General features: G+C 40.2%; 1 long non-coding RNA gene across 1 annotated transcript; it reads left to right on the top strand.

The window, feature by feature from the left end:
* The first annotated feature begins 476 nt into the window (after positions 1–476).
* On the top strand, positions 477–6,101 carry LOC112842100 (uncharacterized). Its single transcript, XR_003213726.1, has 2 exons — positions 477–743; positions 5,186–6,101. It is a non-coding gene; the product is annotated as an uncharacterized LOC112842100 (long non-coding RNA).
* Positions 6,102–16,049: the final 9,948 nt, after the last annotated feature.

The following is a 16,049-nucleotide window of genomic DNA, read 5'->3' as shown; positions in this document are numbered from 1 at the left end:
GCTCTCCCTCTCTGTCTTTCACTCACACAGACACGCACACCACCACCATCAACTTTGCTAAATTGCTAATGAAAAACATTGATCATGCAGCTGTGATTGAGCAACAATGCAAATCCAACTATTTTCACGGTTGTTGTGGTCGTGATAATTTTGTGAGGCCACATTGAAAAGGCTCAGATGAGCTTTCCAAAGTTCTACAAGTTGTGCCTCCATCGCTTGTGTCCAGATCACACGCTGCACAGCCGTGCTGCTCCGTCTTTTTCACCGACGTTTACGTGTTTGCGCGTGAGCAGTGTGAGCGGCTGCGGTGACACCCTCACGAGCGATTGATGATCGGGAGCTGGTCGTGAGGTGTTAATCGCTTCTCGTTACCCCACGTATACTACACGATGCACAATGAAGGCCAAAATCGGGCCGATCACCAAATCGGTCGCACGACTCAAAAATCGGCTCAAAATGGGCCAAAAATCGCACAGTGTAAGCCCAGCATTAGACCAGCAATGTTTTTTCCCCTCAGAGAAAGAAAAAAAGGCTGCAAAAGTACAGGGAGGAATGGGAAAAGGAAAACACCTGGCTGGAAAAGTGCACGACAACACCTATAAGGCGCACTGCACTGTGTGCCGGCACACTTTTTCCATAGGCATGCTTCTAATGGTGGGCACATGAAGAACATGAGGGGCGTGAAAGCTCGGGGAACCCTTAACCAATTTTTTGTCCACCAGGCCACGGCAGAAGCAGATATGGTATGTAAACACTGGTTTGTTTTTTTTAAACCCTCTGGTTAAGGTTAATATGGGCATGTGCAGTGAATATCAGCACTATGTGGCCAGAGGTGTGATATTATAATTTATTTTGTGTAATAAACAACTGCAAGGATAGATGATTACAACAAATAGATGACTAATACATAAAAGTAATACATAGAGGAATAATGATGATGAATTATGATGCGTAATCATGGGAACAAGCGGGTTTACAAACGGGAGCAGCTGATTAGCATTAGAAAAGCTGAAATAATGCCTCAACTGAAGCCAGTTGCGCTAAATGCACTAAATGTGCACTGTTACAAGAATGTTTTTCGTTCTATTGTTTTCTATTAATTTATATAATTTTAAGTTAAGCAGGACAGAGTTCTTTTAAAGAAAGATTTACTTATATTCTCAAAAGTTAAGCATGAGAGGCTTCTGTTTAAGAAAAAGACCTGTTTTATTATGTTAATGTTGTCATTTTGAGCTAAAAATAAATGGCTAAATGATCATTTGTTTCCCATGTGTTCATATCACAAAGATATATCTACTTAAATCAACTTCAAGTCAAATGGTTAAAAAAATAATTTCACACACACAAAAAAAGAGCTAAAAAATTCACCACACTGGGAAGGGTGAAGACAACTGGGTTGCCAGGTGTTCTGGGAATCCATCCTACCTGACAAACCATCCTACCCGTTGTTTTCTGCGCATGCGCACAGCACGAAATTAAGTGGCGAACCGTCCTACCTTTGTGAATATTAGCTAGAAAAATACTCTGACGGGTAAAATTAATTGCCAAACCATCCTACCTTTGTGAATGTGACCAACAAGCACACTTTAACAGCTAAAATTTAGTGGCAAATTGTCCTACCTTTGTTAATATCAAATATCTCTTGGTGGAATATCAAGGGAGCATCATAATTATCTTTCCAGCAATTTTTAACAGATTTTGAATTTAAGATCTGGGCTTGGCAGAAAGATTATCAAACCATGTAGTAATGCCACTGATAACAGATTCAACAGTTGCCCTCTAAAGACATACTGCACATGATGAACCCACCATAACCAGGTTGCCAGGCGGCCACTGAATAGTCTTTCCTGGAATGGTCTCTGACTGAGGACAGCGCCCTTGTTTTACCAATAAATTTTGCTCTGCTTTTAACCTGTAATCCAGATGCTGCAATATAGTGTTACTGTGACACTAAAACGGGCACACTGTTGTATCTTTGTGTCTAGATTTGAGCATAATGGCCATGACACAATTCCATTGTTATGTTGTCAAACTTGAAATTAAAACATTCCTCTCTGTAGTTTTCACAGAGTGCGAATTCCATTCCATGCATATAATAATTTAAAAAAGATTTTATTGCCTTGTTCACTTGACCAAAATAATAAAGCATGTTTCTTTTTTGCATAAGTCATATGAAAATAGCATAGTAGGTTATAACATGACCAAGACAGATTTATGGAACTGAAAACAACACTGTTTCCTTGGAAATATTATAATTTCCCAAGTGGATATTACAGTTTAATCTCGTATTGTAATCCATTGAAGCTCAGCTTTGTAAGTAACTCACAACAGTGCGCATTTAATCATTCTTTATCCATTGAGCTCTGGTGAACCATTGGTGTCTAATGTTCCCCATCGAACTGCTTAAACAGTGTTAAGAAAAAAGCACACCACTGCTCATTTTGTCTCTGGTAATCAAAGCTGTGGCCCAAATGAGGAACAAAAAGAGGTGAGAGACCTCATCTGCTCAGTTCTACTTCAGTCTTGCTGCTTGTCATTATCTTTCCTCCTCTTATTTCACCTACTGTCACCTCGTACCTTCTCCCCTCCTTCGCCCCTTTGCTCTACCCAGAGATGTAATCACATCTATTCAGTGATGAAGATGAAATTGTCCTCTCCCTCCACCTCCTCTTTCACCAATTCCTATTTGAGCCTGGTCAGATCTGGTTATCCTTTTGTCATCGAGGGAACAAACAAATTATGTCTTCTTACACAGTCAGGACAAGAGCGATCACTTGAATGAAATAAGACAGAGAGCACAAGGAGGGCTGTGGCGGGAGGGCTGTGGCTCAGTAAAATTAGCATGGGAAATGGTTATGAGTGTTTGTCTTTCTGTGTGTTTACAGCAGTAATTAGTGTATTATGCTGTGAGTAAAATGCTCAGGCTACCCATGCAGTGGAAATGGACAAGTAATGGAGTTACGCCAAAGTACACCCAGAGGGTTCATTTAGCACACACAAACACACACGTAGTAGCAGGCACATCCACTAAACACAGAAACCAAATGTCACAAAAGTTAATTGCAAGTGTTTATTTGAATGATCACTCTTGTGTGTCTTTAATCAAATTGCAGAAGTTGAAAGACAACTTGAAGTCATGTGTATGAGCAGGAATGCTGTTAGAAGTAGAACAAGAATTCTATAATAGTGAAGTCGGGGTAAATAAAAGACCAACACTATGACATTGTTAGGGCAGGGAACTAGTTCCTAATGAGGCCAATCAGGCCACAAATGGATGCACTAATGGCTCTTTAATGTACCAGGATAAAAAGGTCTCTCTAACCTTTGCTTCCTATTATATAGGGCAATATGTTTAAAAGAAAACAACACACACACACACACACACTCTCAAAATACAGGTCTGAAAGCATCAAAATTAAGAAACAACTTTATTTCAGGAAGGAACATTAACAAAAGTTAATGATGTTTTATTATTAGAAGCCCTCACTAGTCCCCGTGTATACTCTGCTCTGTGGTCTCCATTTGTTGTATTGCTGCAAGTTTGAATTAAATAAAGTCTAACTAAATGGTACCGCCGCTGGTCTTTATCTAAACCACAGACTATATACAGTCCCAATCAAAAGAACACTTAAAAAATGGCAAAAAATCATATTTTGCATGGTCTGAGCTTAACAAGGTTCCAAATCAAGCTTCAACATGCAACAAGAAGAAATGGGAGTGAGAAAAAACATTTTTTGAGCATGCAATTTATTTGAAAACCACGCTTAAACTGAAACACGCTGTTTTACAGCTGATTAAAAGTTTAAGACCACATGCTTTTAACCCTTTCATGCATGAATTATGAATTATGACCTCAATCCTCAATCCTCTTAAGTATTTTTATTCATCTTTAGGCATGAAGAAAGATTTTTGAACTTCTAAGGAGTTAAAGAAATTTAAATTTTAAATTAAATAAGAAATTTTTTGCGCACTTACACTGGCTGAAAAGTGGGTGGCAGGGTATGGAGTGAGACATCAGTGTCCAATGTAGTGGTTTATGTGCAAGTATACCATCAACACTGACACAAATATAAGAAAACAGCCTTTGAATAGCTGTCTACTGTAGTGACAACTCTGCATGAAAGGGTTAAAAGGCCAAATCTGTGCAAAAATATGGATTCATTGTCATTTTCAATTGAATTGAATTCAATTCCATTTTATTTATATAGCACCAAATCACAACAACAGTCACCTCAACGCGCTTTATATTGTACAGTAGATCCTAAAATAATACATACAGAGAAAAACCCAACAATCATATGACCCCCTATGAGCAAGCACTTTGGCGACAGTGGGAAGGAAAAACTCCCTTTTAACAGGAAGAAACCTCCGGCAGGACCAGGCTCAGGGAGGGGCGGGGCCATCTGCTGCGACCGGTTGGGGTGAGAGCAGGAAAACAGGATAAAAGACATGCTGTGGAAGAGAGAAAGAGATTAATAGCAGGTACGATTCAATGGAGAGAGGTCTATTAACACATAGTGAGTGAGAAAGGTGACTGGAAAGGAAAAACTCAGTGCATCATGGGAATCCCCCGGAAGCCTACGTCTATTGCAGCATAACTAAGGGAGGATTCAGGGTCACCTGTTGTCAATAGAAAATTGTATTTTTTAGTCAGTATAAGCTTTTAATGATATAAGTTTACTTGTGATAGAATGCTGCATGATGATCATTTCCTAGCTTAGAACTGATTATACTTTTCATTGTTTTGGACTGATTGTTCTTTATAAAACGTGTTCTGATATTTGTATCTGAACCTTCCCACAGCGATAGTAAGAAGTCAAACAAGCAATTCTGACCACACACACACACACACACACACACACACACACACACACACACGCACGCACACACACACACACACAATCACATATGCATATGCTCACGTCACTGAACAAATGTATTCATTTTTCTTGTGTATAAATAAAGGCAAGTGCAAGAGCAGAGCGCGCACTTCACAGGGCCCCCACTCTGATGTGAGCGTTCTGTGAAACGCCCTTGCAAGTTAAAACAACAGCGTCTGTGTGTGTCTTCACTCTTAGACTCTCAGCTGAAGAAGTGTCATTTAGAATAAATCTCTTGACATTTATTTTGATCTTTCGTAGCCGGGGCAGAAACATCAGAACTGTTATCTGTGACTCTGTTCCAGGATCCAGCACTGATTCCTGACGCCGTGGGAAGCCAGCACCGGAGTCTGTGCACAGCCCTCTTAGACGAGGCCGAAAGACCTGGGACGTTAAAATTCGGGTCCAGGCCGGTGTTTTTAGTCTGGTCCACGGCGGTGGGATTCAGTCTGGCGATCCGAACCACCAGTGAGACGTCTGAGGGTGAGAAACACTATTTTGATATATAAAACGGCCGCAAAGGTTTAAAGAAACGGGATAAAAACAGGTTTAAGTTCGCCAAAAGAACTGTGTTTAGACTGGTTTTAGAGGTAGCCGAAATTACTTCATGACAAATTAAAATATGTTCAGGCAAATTAAAACACGTTGAGACAAAGAAATTAAAATAGGTTTAAGTTCGCCAAAAGGAACTGTGTTTAGACTGGTTTTAGAGGTAGCCGTAAAATACTTCGTGACAAATTAGCGCGCAAATGTCTATCTGTGTGTATGTGTCTAGAAGTAAGTTGATTTTACAGCACAATACGCTGCTGAACTGCTTCTATTTTATTTTGTTCTTTGCTTGAGGCTCACACACTGGTGACAAAGGAGAACGGTTGAGCTTCGTCTCATAAAACTGATACCGCTTCAGCTCTAGGGTGAAGTCGAAGGCCGTATCAGTAAACCACTCTGAAGTCAAGCGTGTCAGTGAAGGCCCAGCAAAATCTTTAAAAATGGGGAATAAACAAGCAAAATTAACACCTGATGAGGGATGGTTAGAAAAACAACAAACCGGAGCAGGAATAATCCAAAAGAAGGGGAGAGGAATGGAGAGGCAGACAGGCGAAAAAGAGTAAAAGCATTAACAAACAAAGAAGACAGTGACTCAGAACAGGATAGCAGCTCAGGTGAAGAGAATAGTTCAGATCAGGAAGAACATAATAATCCCTCACCAAGTGAAAAATTCAAGATCAAAGTAGAAGTTTAAAAAGGGCTGGAAACAGACCCGACTGAATACATACAGATACAAGAGGAATAAAGTAAAATAAACAAAAGGCTAAATTGATTTAGAACTTAACTGTAATGTATTCAAGTTGATGATAGCAAGGATAGCAACCTGTAAACTGGTATTAACAATGACACATAGTTGGGATGAAGACCATTCCCAGAATGAACAGAATGATTCACACAAACACATATTAAATAAAATAGAGAGATGCATAGGGTATATTAAGGTTGTGTCATTGTTCAGCCAAGGAAAGTGTGTGAAAAGGAAAATGTCTCCAGCTTGGGAAAGGGTGAAACTGCAGATCACCTGCAGCCCTTGGTGGATACAAATAAAATATAAATAAATATTGTAATATACTATTGGTGTTATATAAAGAGATAATAGCGTTAATAATGAAATAATATTAATATGAAGAGGCACCTCGGTAAGTTATGATGTGAGGTGGATAATTGTTAAAAGTAGTCTGCATCAAGCTTAAGGTTTGCTCAACTTCAGTACAATGACATATGAGATGAAGAAAATAATTAGTTTAGATATTTTCTTTAAGTGCATAGAAGCACTTGACCTGCTTGAAAACCTGTCATCCTAGATGAGACATTGCTGAAATATAGAGCACACCTATACTAACAACTAATAAGCTAAACCCTGTATATAACAGCTAAAGCTACAAGAGTGAGAAGCTGAGTTAAATATGTGGTCACTGTAAGCTAATGAGCAGGTTACACATTTTTTAGAGCAGGAGCTACAACATGCAGCTGTCTGTGAGCTCAGTTTTTTTCCCCTCATACTTCTGATTTGTTTTTGGCAGCAGCCTTTTTTGTTTTGTTTTGGTTTGTTTGTTTTGTTTGTTTGTTTTGTTGAATTGAAAAAAAAAAATTTGTGATCACACTTGTGTATCACAGTGACACATAATGATTAGGCATATGATTTACTAATGCAGGTGAAGTTTATTCTAAAATTCAAGGAGAACGAAGAAGAACTGCATTTTCAGTTGTGTCTTTACTGTTGTTCTCTGTGTAGTGTGCTGAGTTTTTTTGCTTTTTGTTTTTTGTTTTTTTGACGTGTTGCTTGAGTGAGGAGTACTTTGACTTCTGAAGTAGCTCTCACCATGCGACCTTGATGATGATAAGTTCAGAGCCAGCTGAGAGCTGGGTTGTCTCCTTTGTTTTAGGTGATAAGGCAGAAAAGTTAAAACTTAGTTTCTTGTCTTGGGGAAAAAAAAGAAAAAAAAAAGAAGGGGTTTTGTGTTTTTCAGCCAAGAACAACTACAATTTCATTTTCTGTTTTTGAGAAAGGAGAATTTAAAATAATAATAACAATGATAATAATAATAATAATAATAATACTAATAATAATAATAATAAAACAAAGAGTGATGTTTTGTTTAAGTGGTGAAGAAAGCTAATACTGCAAAATACCATCTAGTGCATGATCTGCGAGCAATAAATGAAATCATCTTATTTATCTTTAAATGAACTCTAATTATGGAGACCTGAAGTCACATACTTAGGGTACACCCTCTCAGGTGAAGGCAGAAAGCTACTAAACAAAAGAAAAGAAGCCATACAATATGCGCCACAGCCACAAAACTAAGCATTTACATTCTTTCTGTCAGTGAGCCTGAGTTATGGCCTTGGCTCTCTATTTTCTGCCCCCATGCAATGTGCTCTGTTGTCTCTACAAAAAGAAAAAGAAAAAAAAGAGGCCCTCCATGCAAGCGTACTAACACACATACATACAATGAAGAACAGCTTACACTATAGCACACACTATACATGCGCCTATATCTCTCATTGGTGTTAAAGCAGGAAAAACTTAACAGAGTTTTGTTATCAAATGCTGAATTCATCCACTGCTGACATTTAACTCTCCAGCTTGCAGGACAATAGGTGAAACGTTTGTGAAAACAGAGAAGAAAAATAAAGACACGGAGAGAGTCTGGTATGACCAAGCAGTAATCAGACAATAAATTTAGTTGGTAATACAATAAATTGTGAGATGCTTTCTGTTTGATTGATGCAGCACAAGTAATTTACTGTATGAAGGAAATTCTCTTTTGTGATAATATTTTGAACGTGCATTTCTGTTGAAATGCCACTCCAACTGCCTGCAAAATAGCGGAGAGACCCTCCTGGATACATCAGAGCCACATCAGAGCCACTGCCAAAAGGTTGAGGTCCCCGAGGATTCCACTTCCTTCGCAGAAATCAACTAGTAAAGGAAAGTCTCACTCGCGCTTGGTTGCTTCGGGGGTGAGGGGGGAAGTGCCGATTGGGCCCCCGTAGGGTAAGCCCGCACTCCAATCTCCATCCGATCAACTTTAGGGCAGCCAGGTGCAGGTGTGTACAACCATGGGAAGGTGGACCCTCTTGGTTACCTTGACTACGACGCTCACCCTTACAGGACCCCAGCTGACGCCAACAACAGCTGAACCACGAGGCAGACAGAAAAGATGGACGCACGACAACTCCCACCGAAGAGACATGATGCAAGACCACATCCACCCTTGGATAAACAATGCCTGGTACCGTTATATCCACGACAGGACCAAGGCAGAATCAGCAAATACAGACTGTTATGTCTGTTCTCATATGCCCAGCACATCGACACACCCCACACTATATGGTGAATATATGAACAACACTCAAGCAAAGTGTGCAGCCAGCTTCGCTGGCATTGGATTCCAACACAGCCGAATCATCACCAACGACACAATCCCACATGCTGTTGGACTTAGTAATGGAACATGTGATCAACTCTTCTGGATCGATTTCAACGTGACAAATCGGAATACATCCATCCACTTCCCAGTGTTTCTGGACCAACTCCCAGGGAAGAACCACTCCATGTGTTATCAACAAGAGAAAGGTAACACACCCGTTGGAAACACCACAAACTGTGTCCAAACTGCAGGCCTCGGAGAGGGCGCCCCTGTGAATATGAGTGGACCTTCTAACGGCACGTACTGGGTGCAAGTAATGGCCTGGCTATGTGGACAACGGGCATATTTCATACTGCCCCCAGGCTGGACAGGAACATGTGCTCCTATATTCCTGTCAGACCACACTTTCAGGATGACCGCAGTAAACACCACTTCTACAGCACGCTGGAAAAGAAGATCTACGTTCCCTAAACTTCAACCACATGAACATGAACATGAACATCAACCATATGGGGAAGCAACGTACCCAAGGAATTCAAACTGTGGACTACCGGACAGAAAGTACTCCACACGTTGTTCCCCTGGGTGGGAACCAGAAAAAACATGCTGAGGATCGAAACTCTGGACTACCGCTTTGGACTCTTCTTGAACGCTCCGTGCAAGATCAACGAACAGCAGAATCAGGAAATCAATGCATTACGGATCGCAGTGATGCAACATCGAGTAGCTTTGGACATGATACTAGCAGAGAAAGGGGGACTTTGCGTCCTCTTCAACAACACCTGCTGCACTTACATACCAGACAATGTACACTCATCAAACATGACTGACGCCCTGAACGCCTTGAGACAGATCCAGCAGGCCCAAAATCAGGACTATGTGAGTAATGGTAAATGGTAAATGGCCTGTATTTGTATAGCGCTTTTACTAGCCCCGCCTAAGGACCCCAAAGCGCTTTACATACCCAGTCATCCACCCATTCACACACACATTCACACACTGGTGGAGGCAAACTACAGTTGTAGCCACAGCTGCCCTGGGGCAGACTGAGTAATACAAGTGACTGGTTTTCTTGGCTTTACACTGGCTCCTGGCTACAGGTGCTAAAAAGACTACTACTGCCTTTTCACTGTGCAATACTTTTTGTTAATAACCAACGGTGCAGTAGACTTTAATACTTGAAATACTTGAAATACTTGCAATTCCCTTGTATTCTTATTTATTCTGTTTATCCCTTTTGTATACTCTTATTTATATATGTCTCTGTATTTATATATGTGTGTATATATAGTATTCAGCTCACATTCTGTAACTTCTGTTGGTGCTGTACTATTTGGAAACCGAATTTTACAGTTAATAGGATTAATACAGTTCTATCTTATCTTATCTTATCTTATCTTACTCATCGGAGTTGGAGTATTTTTACTTTTATTTTGTGTTTTTGGAACATGTATCCTGCCATGTCTAAAACTCATGATTAACTGCATAATCGTTTCAACTGTAGCTGCATACATAGCCGTGATTAATGATGATGTGACAGAAAATGTACAACAAGATGTTACATACTGATATCTCACTTAAAAGTTATACTGACAACAGGAGGGAATGTCGATAGAAAATTGTATTTTTTAGTCAGTATAAGCTTTTAATGATATAAGTTTACTTGTGATAGAATGCTGCATGATGATCATTTCCTAGCTTAGAACTGATTATACTTTTCATTGTTTTGGACTGATTGTTCTTTATAAAACGTGTTCTGATATTTGTATCTGAACCTTCCCACAGCGATAGTAAGAAGTCAAACAAGCAGTTCTGACCACACACACACACACACACGCACGCACACACACACACACAATCACATACGCATATGCTCACGTCACTGAACAAATGTATTCATTTTTCTTGTGTATAAATAAAGGCAAGTGCAAGAGCAGAGCGCGCACTTCACAGGGCCCCCACTCTGATGTGAGCGTTCTGTGAAACGCCCTTGCAAGTTAAAACAACAGCGTCTGTGTGTGTCTTCACTCTTAGACTCTCAGCTGAAGAAGTGTCATTTAGAATAAATCTCTTGACACCTGTCCAGCCCTAACTATATGCTTTAGCAAAAAGGAAAGTTTTAAGCCTAATCTTAAAAGTAGAGATAGTGTCTGTCTCCCGAATCCAAACGAGAAGCTGGTTCCACAGAAGAGGGTCCTGAAAACCGAAGGCTCTCCCTCCCATTCTACTTTTAAATACCCTAGGAACAACAAGTAAGCCTGCAGTGCGAGAGCGAAGTGCTCTAATAGGGTGATATGGTACTACAAGGTGATTAAGATAAGATGGGGCCTGATTATTTAAGACCTTGTATGTGAGGAGCAGGATTTTGAATTCAATTCTGGATTTAACAGGAAGCCAGTGAAGGGAAGCCAATACTGGAGAAATATGCTCTCTCTTTCTAGTCCCTGTTAGTACTCTTGCTGCAGCATTTTGGATTAACTGAAGGCTTTTCAGGGAGTTTTTAGGACTTCCTGATAATAATGAATTACAGTAGTCCAGCCTGGAAGTAATAAATGCATGAACTAGTTTTTCAGCATCACTCTGAGACAGGAAATTTCTAATTTTAGAGATGTTGCGCAAATGGAAGAAAGCAGTCTTACATATTTGTTTAATATGTGCATTGAAGGACATGTCTTGGTCAAAGATGAATCCAAGGTTCCTCACAGTGTTACTGGAGGCCAAGGTAATGCCAACCAGAGTAAGAATCTGGTTAGATACCATATTTCTAAGATTTTCAGGACCGAGAACAATAACAATACAATAAGAAGCAGAAAGTTAGCGGCCATCCAGGTATTTATGTCTTTAAGACATTCCTGCAGTTTAACTAATTGGTGTGTGTTATCTGGCTTCATGGATAGATAGAGCTGGGTGTCATATGCATAGCAGTGAAAATGTATGCTATGCCTTCTGATGATACTGCCTAAGGGAAGCATGTATAATGTAAACAGAATTGGTCCTAACACTGAACCCTGTGGAACACCATAGTTGACCTTAGTGTGTGAAGAGGACTCTTACATGCACAAATTGGAGTCTATTAGATAGATATTATACAAACCACTCCAGCACAGTACCTGTAATACCTACAGCATGTTCTAATCGCTCTAATAGGATATTATGGTCAACAGTATTGAACACTGCACTAAGGTCTAGCAGGACAAGCACAGAGACGAGTCGACTGTCAGAGGCCATAAGAAGATCATTTGTAAGTAATTTTCTGTCAGGTAGTCACACTGTCATTACATTCTGACGGCAAAGGGAAAAAAAGTTTAAGTGTTGCATGCTCAAAAAAATGTTCTCTCACTCCGATTTCTTCTTGTTGGATGTTGAAGCTCTACTTGGAACTTTGTTAAGATCCAACCATGCAAATTATGATTTTTTTGCTACTTTTCAAGTGTTCTTAAACTTTTGTATAAAAGATGAATGGAATATAAACATATATAAAAGATGACATCGTCAGGCCAAAAGCTAAACCTCTTCACCATCAGCTTTTAAAAACCAGATACTTCATAGCAAAAAGTGCAGAGTAACTTTTTCTTACATCAGTTTAGCTATGAGGAGGAATTACTAAGTATAAATCTTTTTTTTTTTTTTTACATTAATGCCATCAGTCATGATCCTCCAAATGTCAGTTAATTTTATCTTCATATTTGTAATTTTTTTCCATGAAATGTTTTAATATAATGACTGAATCTTCTATTCTATCAGTGCTCTCAGTGCATAAGACTGCAGAGCAAAGAATATTATCAATTATCAAATTGTTAACCAGTAATATTTGTTTAGGTGGCTGCTGGAGCCCTGCCAGTCCAACCTGTACTATTGTGTCCTACCTGTGTCCAGATCGTGACAGAATGATCCAGAGCATCAAGGTGGGGACAAGCCGTTATGAAGTCTAACTCAAACCTTTCCTTTTTATAGAGTTTATTAACATGGGCTCAAATCCAGATGTGACAGCTCACAGATGGTTCTCCCTTAAAGAAGGTAAGCAAAGTGTAGCAGATTTCTTCACAGACTTTTCGACATTGGCTACATAGACTTGGGGAAATCCTTCCACAGAGCCTTTTTGCATAGTCTTAATAATGAACTGAAATGGGAATAAGCAGCTAAAGACCTCCCCACTTCCCTTGATTCACTAATTTCAATGTGTACTGGAATAGATTATCATATGGAGGAGCACCGGCCGAGAAGGAACTACTCCCATAGTGCTTCGGTTACCATGAAGTAAACCAGGAATTGAGGGAAATATTTCAGACAAGCAGCCTGTGCAGCTTGATCGGGCCCATCTAACTCCAGACACCAGACACAATTTAAACAAAGTGCTGGTTTGTTTGAATTGTGGCACTAATGGCCATTTTGTCGCAGCATGTCCGATGAAGCTGGACACAGCTTCCAAAAATTCATCCCTGCCCAGGCTCATCATTCTCGCGAAAATCTGTTTATGCCCAGACACAATCTATTGAAGTGGTAATGGACTCTGGACGAGAACAAAACTTTATATATCACACTCTCGCTGCAAAATTAAATTTACCACTTGTTCCACAGCCTCTGTCCGTTTCAGCTATGAATGGTTCCAGTCTACCAGATATCCACAGACATGAACTCGAAACGCTGACCTTCTCCAGCATCTGTGTAGAACAAATAAGTCTGTTTCTGTTCGAAGCTCCACACACCCCTTTAGTTCTTGTTCAACCCTGGCTCAGCTCCCACAACCCAAATACTCATTGGAGCAAAAACAGCATCTCCGGATGGAATTTAAACTGCCATCAATTATGTGTTTAAAATCTCTGGTATAGCACACTGCCAAGTGACCCGAAGCTCCTAATCTCTCATCTGTTTATCCTGACTTCTCCAGAGTCTTTAGCGAGGACCTTGCCTTATCGCATCCACCTCAACGTCCTTATGAGTGCACAAATAGATTTGTTACCTGGTGCCCCATTACACACAAGCCACCTATATAGGCTGTCAAAGCCTGAATGGGAAACATACATTACATTACACGAACACGAAACCCATGCCCATTTGGTTCTCCAATGCATCCTGGAAAACTGGGTGTACATCAAAAGTGAAAAATGTGAATTTCATGCAGAGTCAGCTTCATTCCCTGGTTTCATTGTGGAGAATGGACAATTAAAAGCAGACAGTAAAAATCAAAGCAGTTTTTGACTGACCAGTTCCCACCGACAGACAGCAGTTCCAGGTGTTTCTAGTTTTTGCTAACTTTTAGCATAGATTTATCTTAAGTAAATCTATGACTTAAGTAAAATTGCCTTGCCTTTAACAATTCAGTTGAATTCTAACAATTCTCATCTCACCCAAGGTCTTGTTCCAGTGGACAGTTCTCCTCTTCAGACAGTACCTCTGAGGAAAAAAAACATCTCGTCTCCACCCTGTGTTATCTGCTCTTTGTTTTGGGAGATTGAGACCTTGGTCCGAAATGCCCAGAGGGAACCAGATTCAGGAAATGAGTGTCCTAACCGACTCTATGTACTCACAAAAGTCTGCTCCGAGGTAATCCACTGGGCTCATACAGCCAAGTTCATGTGTCATTCTGGTACCAAACAGAACATCCCTTTCCTACAATGTCTGTTCTGGTGGCCATCATTGCCCAAAGATGTTTGTGCATGCTTGCTTGGTTACCTTGTACCCTGAATAAGCCATCTAGCTGTTGAGACCCCTTCCTACCCCTGGTCACCAGTGGCCCCATATTGTATTTGGCCTTCCTCCCTCATCGGGTAATCAGTTATACTCAACATTAATGTTTTCAAAAGCTGCCCACTGTATTGCTCTACCAAAGCTTTGTTTTGCACTAAGAACAGCTCAGTTACTCAACAAGCACATCTTCAAGTCACATGGCACCCCTTCTCAGAATCAGAATACTTTATTGATTACAGTGCTCCATTATAAACAAACATCAAATCAAATCAAATCAAATCAAATCAAAATTTATTTATATAGCACATATTAAAACAACAGTGTTGACCATAGTGCTTCACAGTCAGTAAAAGCATGAGACAATTAAAACAAACAATAAAAGAGGACAACAAACAATAGGTAACAACACAACAAGCTAGACCAGCCAACTAGTCAGAATCAAAAGCCAAAGTAAAAAGATAAGTTTTAAGACGTGATTTAAAAGACCGGATAGACTCGGCAGTACGAATATGAACAGGGAGGTTATTCCAGAGTCTTGGTGCCACGGATGCAAAGGCCCAGTCACCTCTCGACTTCATTTGAGACCTAGGTTGTGCTAGGAGCCTGTGATTGGACGATCTAAGTGCTCTGTTGGGATTGTATAAGTGGAGTAGTTCAGAAAGATAGCTGGGCGCTAAATTATTCAGAATTTTAAAAGTGAACAAAAGAATTTTAAAATCTATGTGATATTTAACAGGGAGCCAATGTAATTTGGCTAAAATTGGAGTTATGTGTTCATAGATTCTCGTACCTGTTAAAAGACGCTCAGCTGCATTTTGAATTAACTGAAGCCGGTAAAGAGAAGAGTGTTGGAGGCCCGAGGAGAGGGAGTTACAGTAGTCCAATCTGGATGTAATAAATGCGTGGATAAGCTTTTCAAGGTCCTTTAAAGGAAGGAACGGCTTTGCTTTGGATATCTGACGCAACTGGTAAAAGCTGTTTTTTACCACAGTGGAGACCTGTTTCTCAAGTTTAAAAGAGCCATCCAGGAGCACTCCGAGGTTTCTTACAGTGAGCGAGAGATGGCTAGCGAGAGGGCCTAGGGGATCAGCTAACTGGTCTGGCGGAGTGTGACTACCATAAAGCCCATAAAGCTAAGATTTTTTCAGAAAAATACTTTAAGAATTTATCACAAAGAGCAGGGGAGGCATCCCTATAAGTGGTAGTGCAAGGGTTTATCACAGAGTTAAAAGTATTAAAAAGGGCTCGTGGGTTGTGGCTATTAGTCATAATAATGCTAGACAAAAAGGCGGATTTGGCAGCTTTAACAGACTTTTGATACTTAGATAAACAATTATGGAGGATGTCCAGAGAGACGTGGAGTTTGTCTTTCCTCCATTTTCTTTCAGCACGACGACATTCACGCCTAAGGGCGCGAGTAGTATCATTTAGCCAGGGTTGTGAGGATTTGGCACGTTTAATCCTCAGAGGTGCCACATTAACAAAGACAGACAATACACTAAGAATCTGACAGTCTTTGACTGTGGCTAACAGTTCACCTAATTCATCTGGAAAG

This window comes from Oreochromis niloticus, linkage group LG14 (assembly GCF_001858045.2).
Source record: "Oreochromis niloticus isolate F11D_XX linkage group LG14, O_niloticus_UMD_NMBU, whole genome shotgun sequence".
In the NCBI taxonomy this organism is placed as follows: Eukaryota; Metazoa; Chordata; class Actinopteri; order Cichliformes; family Cichlidae; genus Oreochromis; species Oreochromis niloticus.
The sequence above is the reverse complement of the archived record's forward strand: the minus strand, read 5'-3'. Positions and strand labels throughout refer to the sequence as shown.